We start from the raw sequence: 11,855 nt of genomic DNA, 5'->3' as shown, positions 1-11,855 counted from the left end.
ATCATTTGGCCATCCAAACATGTATCGGTACCTACTGCCATTTCTCTGTTTCTCTCGTTCATGCATCTCATCTTCCCACTCTGTCAATGCCTCAAACTGCGTAGGCCTAGGTCGCGGATCTAAGCTCATCATCCTCTCCCGTATTTCCTCAATATTGCCAAATTAAAGGACCCATCCTCTGGAAACGCTAGAACTCCGTCTTCCTTTGTATACTTCGCCCAATTGTCTAACCAGATGCAAGTATGGTACCCATATTTCACAACCATGAAGGATGCGGGGGTTTTCGCTGGAGGAAGTAACTGTCCTTCCCTAGTCACAATCTCTTTGTCTTTCACAAACCAATTCCTCATTTTACTAAATAAAGATTTTTTCTTTTTTTCGGGTGAATGATAATATATTTTCCTTTCTTTCGTGAACCCTTTAGTCTTTCCTGCAACGGTACGATCTTTAGTCCAATAGCAACACGGCTCTTACTCCTACACCAATCCTGGCGCGTCTATGTCACTGTCACAATCTCCAATCCTTGCGCGACTCACACTAACGCACCAATCCTGGAGCGTCTACGTCGCTGTCACAATCTCCAATCCTTGCGCGACTCACACTAACGCACCAATCCTGGAGCGTCTACGTCGCTGACTAACTGTCCAATGCCAGCGCGGTCCTCCTGACGTCAGCAGTCGCTGCAGCCGTTCCTGCTCCTGACTCCTGTCTACAGTCTACCCCTCCTTTACAAAACTACTCGGTAGACTTTGTTTCAATTTTACAATACTTGTTAGTTACAACGTACAAACATCTCCATTGTCTGCTCCGCTAACCACAGAATAGCAAAAGACCTTTCCCACGAGAATTCTGTTTCCCGAGAGCAGCGCTTACCTCTGCCCTACTACAGAATCGTTACGTCCGTTGGCAAAGTAGCGCATCCCTCTACTTCACCCTTCTATCAAGCATCAATTAACTGTTTTCTCCGGAATTAAAACACATTGGTGCACATGCATCAACATTCAGAAAAGCGATTCCTTATTAGCGATAAATAAGGAATCATTATTAAGGAATCGCTTTTCAGAATGCATCAACAGATTCGCTAAAAAATTGCGATTCTTTAAAAATCGCTATTATTTACCGAATACACATTTGCGAGTAGTGAAAACACCGAATAGCAATTACCGATATCGGTATTAGCGAAATTGGTATTAGCGACTTCGCAAATACCGAAATCGGTATTAGCGAAATCGGTAATAGCGATTTCAAAATAAAACGGGTCGCTCGGGAACATTCTGATGACATCACCACCAGGAAGTACAGCTGCCCCACCCTCATTCACTCGGCAGAGGAGTACACAGGAGGAGCAACAGGAGCAAGCCTGATCCCACAGATTGACCACTGACAGGACTTCCACCCCACTCTCACCAGGATGGAGAAAGAAGCACCATCCAGCGCAGAAGCTGCACGCAAGAGGAAACGCAAGTTTTCCGACCGGGAGCTGGAGCACCTGATCGAGGGGGTGAGCAGCAAACACTATCGGCTGTTCGGGAAGCTGTCCCTAAAGGTGCCAGAGTCTGAGAAGCGGCGCATATGGCTGCGCATCTGAGAGAGGGTAAATGCAGTTGGAGTGACGCCCCGCAGCATTGACGATCTTAAAAAGCGGTGGTACGACCTGAGGAAGCGTGCAAAGGAGAGGATTGCGGAGAGGCTCCGGGAGGCATCCAGAACGGGAGGCGGACCTTCCACAGTGCAAGCTAACACCGCCCTGGAGGAGCTGGTGGAAGGGACCATCGAGCCTGAGGCCGTCGTGGTAGTAACCCAGATGGATACCTCCGGCGCAGCCACGAGTGCCCAAGGTAAGATGCATGCCTGTGGCCATACCCAGCATTGCGTAAATCCATTCCCAAGCCCCCAGCACGATCAGAGTGTGCATGCAGCTTTGCCCCACACAACTTTACTCATAACACTAGTGCATCATGGGAGTTGTAGTCAAGTCAGCCCGGTGTGCATGCACAGGAAAAAATAGATTTAAAAATCACCACATCAGTAGAAGCTGGATATAGACTGTTTATTTAGTGGATCACAGAGGGACATGTATGTTTACAATACTACGTAGGTGTGACTATCCCACTAACCATGCACTGTTTCACACACAGATGCATCTCCTGGGGATTCCGACGACAGCGGCCGGCTGATCATTTCGGAGACACCAGCCTATTCGGATATGGATACAGCGCAAGACGCATTCACCACCTCCACCAGCAACCACACCACCACCACCACCAGCAACACCTGCTGCCGCAACAACTGCAACTAAAGAGCGGAGGCGCAGGTCACCATGTTTCCATGCAGGTGATGGAAACATGCCAAACACCTGCTACACCATCGGGTCAAAGTCTGCGAATCATCCCACCGCCTGCTGCACCACCAGCACGTGTCAGACTCCCACAGCGCCGCAGGTCTCTGCGCAGTTCACAATCCTCAGGCGACGTTGCTATCTCCCCAAATTGTGGCATTGAGGAAAGGATGCTGCGTGTCCAGCGCCTGCAGGGGAGACACATGGCTACAATCAGCTCTAACATAGCGCGCCTTGCCAAAGATATGCGTGCCATGACTGCGGCAGTGAGGGACATGACCACTGTGGTGGCAGAGGGCAATGGGTACCTGAGGGAGGACATACATGAGCTCACCCGTGCCATGAGGGAAGGCCATGAGAGCGAGAGGAGGAGGCACCGGCAGAACTTGGTCAGGTCCGCAGCCTCTACAAAGGCCATCACCAGGATGAGCAACAGCACCGCAGTGTTGGCACGCCGCTCGGTGTCACTGCAGGGGGACCTTGGACACTTTTGCGGGGATGTAGCCAGGGCTCTGGGACAGGTCACCGCTGCAGTAGAACACCTGCAGAGCGGCACATTCAGTGCTAGTGCATTGGGAGGGGAGGACGGCAGTGAGGCTGCCTCAAGTGTGAGCAGTGTTTCGTTAGCAGAGGCCAGCACCAGGCGGCGCAGTTCGCGTTGCTCGACAGGGACAGGCCGTGGTGAGGTGGAGGAGACACCTGAGAGGAGGCTTGGCTTTCGTGGCAAACGCCACTAGACTAACTGACAGTCATGCTTGACCGTGGTGGGGCAACCATGGTCCTCCCCTATTTGACGCTGCACAGCCGTGACAAAAACGGCAATTTGTTTTAACAGTTTATTTGGGGATATATTATTTTATAGCTTGTTTGGTCGCACATGCCTCAGTGCTCCTGTGCATTAAACAGTAGCACCACCAATAATTTGTCATCTTTCATTCTTACCTGGTTCAGAAATTATGTTGCATGATGTATGTCCGCCTCCTATTGCCCTCTGCTGTGTTAGGGACGTGTGCCTGTCGGTGTTGGGCGGGTGGTTGGTCATCCCAGTAGTCGTGATTCCTGTCCACCTCTATGGGTATCCCCCTTCTGGTCGCAATGTTGTGCAGCATAGCACATACAGCTACAATCCTGCAGCAGGTATCAGGTTTGTATAGCAAGGCACCGCCAGTCTTATGTAGGATTCTAAAGCGACTCTTCAGAATCCCAAAGGTCCTCTTGATGACATTCCTTGTGCTTATGTGGGCCGCGTTGTATTGTTGCTCCTGTGGTGTTGCTGGATTGAGGTAGGGGTTGAGTATATATTCCCGCAGGGCGTATGCACTGTCACCTACAAGATAGAAGCAAAGACTTAGCAACGGTGATGTTCATACATGTGTGGTGCTCATGTGTGGAAGAGGTATGTGTACGTACCAAGCAGGAGTCCCTCTCCAAATTCTCCATTGAGTAGACGCCTGTGGATGCCACTGTGTCGGAATATGTAGGAGTCGTGTGTGCTCCCCGGAAATTGTGCCACTAGGTCCGTGATGATGTGCTTGGCATCGCACACAACCTGCACGTTGATTGAGTGGTAGGACTTGCGGTTCCGGAATATGTACTCATTGGCAGAGGGTGGACAGATGGGGATATGCGTACAGTCGATGCATTCAATGACATGGGGGAAATGGGCCACCTGGTAGAATGCCTGTTTGTTGCTGTCCAACTGCTGTGGGGTTGTGGGGAAGCTGATGTGGGTGTGTATCATTGTCAGCATGGCATCTATGAATTTCTGGAAGAAGCGTGAGAGTGCGCTTTGCGATACGCCTCCGGCTACGGCGATTACCCCCTGAAAACTTCCTGAGGCCAGTAGGTGCAGGCTGCATAGGACCTGGACGTTCGCAGGGATTGCATTGGTCCGATGTGTCTGGTGCTGCAGGAGTGGTTCGAGGTCTGCAATGAGGCGCATGATCATGGCACGATTCAGTCGATACTTGTCATACACCTCGTCCTCATTCTGTCCCAGCAAGGTGATGCGCACTCTGAATACTCTCTCCTGTACCCTTCTCCTGCGCTGTCCTGCTGCATTAATTCACATCCTCCTTGCAAGCACGTAGAGGGCTGCCATTTGGTGCTAGCCAACAGGGTCTCCTGGGCCACATTTAAGGGTTTGCTGATTGGTACGGCTCCTGGGCCACATTTAAGGGTTTGCTGATTGGTACGATCTGTTGCACATGTGAAAAAAATGTTTTGTCTTTTCTTTTTTTTTTTTGTTACTTTACCTCCAGGTTCTGATTCCCCTTAATCTGCTCATGCTAAATAGCGAATTTTGGGATTTTCGGTATTTGCGAGTTTTGTTGCATTGTGTAGCGATTCGTTATTAGCCATTGGCACTTGCCGGGAGCAATTTGTGATTTCAGTGATTGCGACTTCGGTAATTTGCGATTCGGTATTTTTGCGGATTGGTTATTTGCGATTAGTTATTTTTCCGGTATTTTTTAAGTGAATCTTTATTTTCTCACGATTTGGGTTGATGCATTGGGATTCGGTTTTTGACACTCGCTAACGGGTGATTTTACCGATTCGGTATTTTACCGACTGGAGTTTTGCTTGATGCATGTGCCAGATAGGTGGAAACATAATGCTCCTGAGAAATAAAACCAGAGTTCCGCAATCAATCCGAATGCTATTTCATTCACGCACTTTCACACAAGAAAATACCGTTCATTCACACAGAATCCTGCTTTCCCGAGAACAGCGAACAGTCTGTCCTACTACAGAATTATAACATACGTTAACAAAGCAGCGCTTACCTCTACTTCGTCCTTCTAACAAGCTCAGAGAACACCTGCTACCTTTTCAGTGATAAGCGTTATCGGCATACCAATTGGTTTCCTGGTACCTAAGACCAAAATTTCACAGGTAACCCTTTTGCTATCATTCACACCTTCCTCATACAGAAATATCACTAATGGTAACACTCGGCAATGCTACCGAATCGAACCCAGACAATGCGTCGTGCAACTTCAATTGTCACACGTTTCTCCCGTGTACCAATCACCGTCTTCCCCCAGAGCAGCACTTATCCCTGCTCTGTTACGGAACTGCTACAAATTCCCGACTTCCTACCTCCCAGAAGCCGTACAGACGACATAGAACTCAATACAACTTCAACATATAGTGTTAGTACATATATCAATACCAATCAATAATCGATAAGCTATATACATGCCAAAATCATCAAACCAAAACAATAAAAACCATCTCTAGCTACCAGAAATACTGGTGCAGTTCAGAACACAAAATCTCCCCCTGCTTCCACGGACAGAATGATTTCTCAGTCACATGCACATACACACATCACACACTGGTGGGGCCCATAACACCAACATTCATTCACTCAAACTATCCGTGCCTACAGGGAGATATCTGATCTCGAACTACAGTTATTCACTTGGATAGAGGAAACCTCATTTATTGACTTACCCTACCAGTTCCTCCATCCGGAGGTCGACTAGATCATTTAGTTGTAATAGAATTTGATGACTCTTTAATTCTCAAATTAATCAATAAACATTTCAAGAAATAATCACCCGACACAGTTCTTCAAATAATGATTTTCTTTATCTAATTAAAATTTCAGGTTAAATCCTAACAATGCCATATTATCTTTTGTCATATTTACCTATTCTGGCTAATTGTCGTTTTCTAAGTCAGAACCGGTCCTCAGAAAGTTCATCAGAATCCTAAAGTCCCCGTCCTCTTCCGTCAGCATAAGGATCTCTAGCGAAGAGCAGCATGAAGTGTCGCATAGAGTAGTATCTCAGAGTAGCAGCGATGTAGGCAGGTAGGTTTTCCTCTCTAGACTACTAATATATATACTAAAATTTACATATATCAGCAACATTTTCTTTATTCTCAGGCCACTGATTGGCTGAATTCAACCACGTCTCAATACATTAAGAAACATTCTCAAATTTTCACATGTGGACGATGATCAAATCTAGGCGTATGGGAAAGGCTGTTCCCAGGTCAAGAAAGTATCAGTCTATTGTGAATAGGTTGCTTTTGGTAGTTCATTTTTCCAAATTGGCAACAATTGCTTCACGTTCAGGGACATTGGCACCTCGCCCCGGGGTAGTCTTCATGGGCCTGGTCTGATGGGTCATGGAAAGGCCACAAACGAAGTCAGTGCAGGTGCCTTTCTCCATTGCTCAATTTATGAAGTCATGTACTTTAGTTAGGATTCAGTCGGCAGCCATCTTTTGGTAGGCCAGAATAGTCAACTTTAAGCAAAGAAACACAAAATCGTAATTAATACATAGAAATGATTAAAACAGTGTTATTCCCTTACTAATACCCTTATTTGTATGCATTTATCTAGCCATATGCAACATTCAAAGCCGTTAATGCTGGTTTATTTAAGCGCAAATTACATTAACATTGCCTAAGCAACACTTATCATTTAAATATGCGTACCAACTTAGTTCACTTATTATTTTAGCCATGCAAATGCATTCCCAAGTGTATTCTCTTGGTTAATAAGGTTGGTTTAATTTCATCACATCACTCAATTATTCATTAAAATTAGTTATTATTCGTTTTAATATAGACCTATATAAATGGATCGGGTATATATAAAAAAAACATTTTAACCGCTCCATCACATGTTCCAAAGGACTAGTAAATTCCATTGAAAACTATAAGAGACATAACTACATCGAACTATAATGGAAGATGCATCCCCGAGGCACCCAAAGAGAGGGGGGAGGGGAAACTACTGGCAAACACCCAGAAGACTTTAAGTAACAGCACCACTCCTGCGGAGGATTAATTAATGGACCCATATCTGTAGGTCAACGGACTAGTCACAAGTGCAGGCAAGATCACAGAGTTGGTACAGTGTGATCACTAGTACCACAACGGATTGTAGCAAGATTACTGGCAGTGTAACTTATAGTAGAACCCTGGTTTTCCAACACAAAGACATGCACCATAACAAAGAGACTATGAAACAAGGAAACATAAAGAACGGAGGTTGTTTACAGTGGGCATTTATCAATAAAATATTTTACACAAAATACACTCAAATCTGTAAACGGGGCAACAGATGTGGAAACATGTTGAAGCTATGAGAGAACAAAACAAACCAGCTCTCTTAAAGTGATCACCCTGGCTGGCTAACGTGAAAGCCTTTGCAGTCACTGACCCTTCTCTGATATATGGTAATGTACTGTCGCCTGAAATTCTTTCTGCACTAAACAACTTCACCAGGGAATTCATGTGCCTTTGTTCTGTATGTTAGGTGCTGGCAAGTGCGGCTGAGAAATGTCAAATCTCCATTAAGGATGCGGTTCAGCAGGTGTAATGTGCGCCCTCTGAAACCTCTTGTTTTGTACATTTGATGGAATGCTTGGTATGTGTTCCTGATCTTGTTTCTGGCACTATTTTGAGACAAACATGTTCTTTGACCGACTTTTGGAAGCCTCCATAATACATTTCAATATAGCATATTTCAGGTGCCCACCCAACCCCACATCATTGGTTGTATGTAGACAAAAGTGGCTTTGCCCAGGTACCATCCTGCGGGCAAAGCAGCAGCGCACATTGAGTATTGCATGGCTCCCAGCTCGAAATTCACGGGACAGGAGGTAATGATGGGTGAGGATGGTAGGGCGGAACTGTTGTTCTGGGGCTGCCTGGCTTGATGGCGTTTACAAATTGGCAGAATAGTGGGAATGGCGCAGCGGGCATTCAAGTGACATCATAGGCGAGGGATGAGTACGGGGGGCTTAGGCTACTAACATGCTGCCACGCGTAAGATATAAGGTGCGGGCAGAGGAAGAGGAAATTAAAGAGCGGTTAAATGCCTGGGGTGGCAAGGAGGAGTGGGGTAAGAACGCCTGGAAACTAATTTGGATAGGGGGTTGCGGGGGAGGGTTGCGGGGGGGTGGTTAAGGCTTGGGGGTAGGGGTAATGCTCGTGAGGGAGGATGGTGTCTCGGGTTGCTGGATGCTTAGTGTAGGTTTTGCGAGTTAGTCAATGGGGCCCGCATGACAACAACAGTAGGCAAGAACAGTGACCAAGGGGGGAGCGATGTGGCCCTATGCGCAGAGTGGCCGACTTGAGTGCGGCTCAATATACGGTGATCCTCAGACTTCTACAAATGAGGTCTGTGGCATGGGGGGGACGCATTGAGTATCAGAAAGAAGGCTTCTATGGAGATTTTCGCAGGCGGAATTAGGGGCAGACCGAGCAGGCACGAATGAGAGCAGCGATGGGGGAGGGAGGAGGCCCAATTTAGGAGTTAGGCATTTTGTATTGGGGCGCGAGAGCAAAAGGTTGTTACGCAATACAATATAATTTGACTGCTATTGGGGTACGAAGGAGCGGAGGCTCAGAGGTTTTGGAGCGAGGGCGTGAAGTTTGAATCTCGGCATGACTCAACATCCTGTAAAGGATGTATTTGTCCGGGGGTGACAGAGCGGGGGGGAGCATTAAAACGCTTTTTACAATTTTTGAACCATTTCTGAAACATGCAACTGTTGTTAAATGAAAACATACTTGCTTAGTATGCAGCAAGAAGGGTATTTTCAGGGTGGAAAACGAAAAGAAGAGTAATGCTGCTTTGCTTCTAGGCTTCTTCAGTCGCGGCAGGAACATCAAGCTAAATAAGAAAATTATTAGCAGCAAATAAAAAGAAAACATTACAGCAGAGCCGTCTCGAGTAAAAAGCCTGACCTTACCGAAAGAGCGGAGGTTCTGCATAGTGGACATGCAATAGTATTAACAGAACGCGGAAGTGATGAAATAGAGTGGCGCGGGGTCTCTGAAGCTCGTGCATTGCCTCGCAAAGTGAGCATATTTGGTCCTCAAAGATGTATTTTATTTTCAATCACATGACAACAGGTATTCATTCCAGAAACACTGGTTCGAGATTAAAGATCACCTTTCTCTTGTCACGCCATTACCACCGATCATTCCCAAGTAGAGGAATACCACGGAACGCCTCCTGAAGGCAAATAGATTCTGTCCCAGCGCTTTCCCGGGTCTCATAAACATGGGTATCGGGTTTCTAAGCTGGGAATTCCACCAGATTCGTAGCAGCCGCCCTAAAGACAAGAAAAGGGGCGCCGAAAACAACAAACAGATCACTGCAGGCCATAAACAAACAAGGAACAGAGGCACGCCGGGATATCCAATCCGCCTCCCACGTGACAGAAAGGACTTTATAAGCAAGCATTGAAAATACAAGAGGACTTACAGTTACAGCAAGACCTATTGCTTTAAAATCTAAAGTGCGAATGGGAAGAAGGCACGAACGGGAGGGGTGGGGGGGCTGGTGTGGTCTGAGAAGTCTTGGACTGCGGGAGGGGAGGGGAAATGCAGGGGATGAAAAATACTGTTGGAGGTAAAGGGGCTGGTAGCCGTGGAAGGATACAAATGACGAATGAGGAGGGACTAACAAGCCTTAACCCAATCGGAAGGCAGCATTTAAGACAAAAGCCAATGGGCAGAGGGCGGGCGGAGCTTCCATGAAGCTTCCACTCTACAGTGTATACTGCATGCCTCGCAAAGCGATGGCAGCGCATTCGCGCTGCCACGCTAGCGAGATCTAAAAAGTAGCTATATACTCCCCCTCAGTTACAATCCGCGTTTGCTAGCACAGTCTGCTCAATTGCCCGCTATTGTTTGAAAATGTCCGTTATTCCTTCAAACTAAAAATGTAACACTCCTCATTAACTACATCTTTTTGTATCAAGAGTATCTATAAGAATCGCTGGTATGCACACCTCCAGTTACAAAAACGAAGTCTGTTTTCTGATCCACAAGGAAAAAACTTTATTTTTCAGAATAATCAATTAACAGTAAGATGCACATTGTCCTTTCACTGGAATCAAGTCCCCAGTTACAGCATACTCAACCTATGCATCTTCTTCCACCTCTCGCTGGGCTAAAGGTTTACAGTGTTTGAGAGTTCGTGCGGGACTTGAATTCTGGTTGAACCTGATTTTTATGTTCTTTGTTAAGGAATCATTGTCTACAATAGGTTTTCTACACCGACCGCTGAGAAATGTAAAAATATTGGGTCGCTGTCTTTGCATGTAACCTACCTGTTTAAAAATACTCAATGGATTCTAACTTGATTTTCAGAATCTGAAAATACTGCCTTAAGCTTGCTTTTCTACATTCAGTAGTAAGCTATTGATGTATTTGTTTAATCTTATCTCTATTGTCTGTGTTGTGTTGTCTGTATACTTCAAAGCTTTTTGCTATTTGAATCATCGTTTCTCACTTGACTTTAATCCTACTGCACTGTTAGTGTTTTCGTTGTTTACAGGATGGTCTTGTCGCCTCTTTAAGTGTTTAGTGCAGCTTGAGAGGTCTAACACCTTTTAAGTTCTTGAAGACCTGAAACCTGTGGCCAGACATGGTCACTGGCAGACTTTTCTGAGCTGACACACACTTTCACAAGGGAGCCGGCCCGATGAGGATCGTCTCTGGAAAAAAATGTGTCTTACTTCTGTTTAATAGAATTACCAGGACAGCCGCTTCTCACAGCAAGCTGTCGCTGTGAAAGCGCGGGGCAGGAGGGTTGTGCTCAAAGGACGCGAGACGTGCACATTGCCTGACCGGGTGTGCGCTGTGCACGTGCACATAGCCTGTCCGGTCGCGCACATGTCCTGTCCCCCTTCGGCACAGAAAGCGGCAACAATAGATGTCGCCAAGGAGAGAAGCGTGCAAGCGCTGCGTTACTACGCGAGACCTAAAAAGTTGAAGTTGTGTTTCAACCGAGTTTGGTTGGATCAAAAATAAATAAGATAATACAAAAATATTACTAATACAAAACACTTGCAAGAGAAGTAATGGTGTTAACATCAAAATTATATATATTTTCTAAACACTGAACGTCAGACTGAAGAGCTGTAACTCGTACCAAACGAGCATGCAACCGAGTGCCTCCTGCAAACTAATTTGATTCAATCATTTAATGCCACATATATCCAAAAAGAAAAAGCATGTAGATCGAGAAGAGAAAGCCATGTGGGGACTAGGAAAACAAAAAGAACATGCACCAAAAGATCACAAAGACGACGCATGTGGTGGTAACACAATAACAAAATACTAAAATGTCTTCCATTAGAGATTATGGACACATCTACTATAGCAGGTTGATGATGAAGATATCGGGCAAAATGATGGGATAAACTGCTTGTTAAAAGGTGTGGATACCTTGAGGATTGGGCTGACTCACTAGACCTTCAAAACAAACCAAAACACGCTTTACAGCCTGTAACAAAGGTAAAACCCAAGCAAATTGCACGGAGAACTCATAACCACACCTAGGTCCGTGCAGCCCGCCACTACTTCTAGCTTCTCTTCTGCCGTGACCACAGCCTCCTACCACTTGGCGCCTTCTTCGTGGTCCCAGCAACCTCTTGAGTGCAGCGGGAGTAGAAGTAGATGTCCAATGCAGACTAGGCGAACAGCTCTGTATTCAAGCTTGATTCCAAGCATGCATTGACATTCACACAGCGCTACC

General features: G+C 46.1%; 1 long non-coding RNA gene across 1 annotated transcript; it reads right to left on the bottom strand.

Moving 5' to 3' along the window:
- Positions 1-6,079: 6,079 nt before the first annotated feature.
- LOC146871995 (uncharacterized) lies at positions 6,080-9,178 on the bottom strand. Its single transcript, XR_014959636.1, has 3 exons — positions 9,058-9,178; positions 8,876-8,978; positions 6,080-6,597 (listed from the first exon to the last, which is right to left on the bottom strand). It is a non-coding gene; the product is annotated as an uncharacterized LOC146871995 (long non-coding RNA).
- Positions 9,179-11,855: the final 2,677 nt, after the last annotated feature.

Source organism: Triturus cristatus, chromosome 1_1 (assembly GCF_964204655.1).
Source record: "Triturus cristatus chromosome 1_1, aTriCri1.1, whole genome shotgun sequence".
Taxonomy (NCBI): Eukaryota; Metazoa; Chordata; class Amphibia; order Caudata; family Salamandridae; genus Triturus; species Triturus cristatus.
This window is presented reverse-complemented; position numbering and strand designations above follow the sequence as displayed.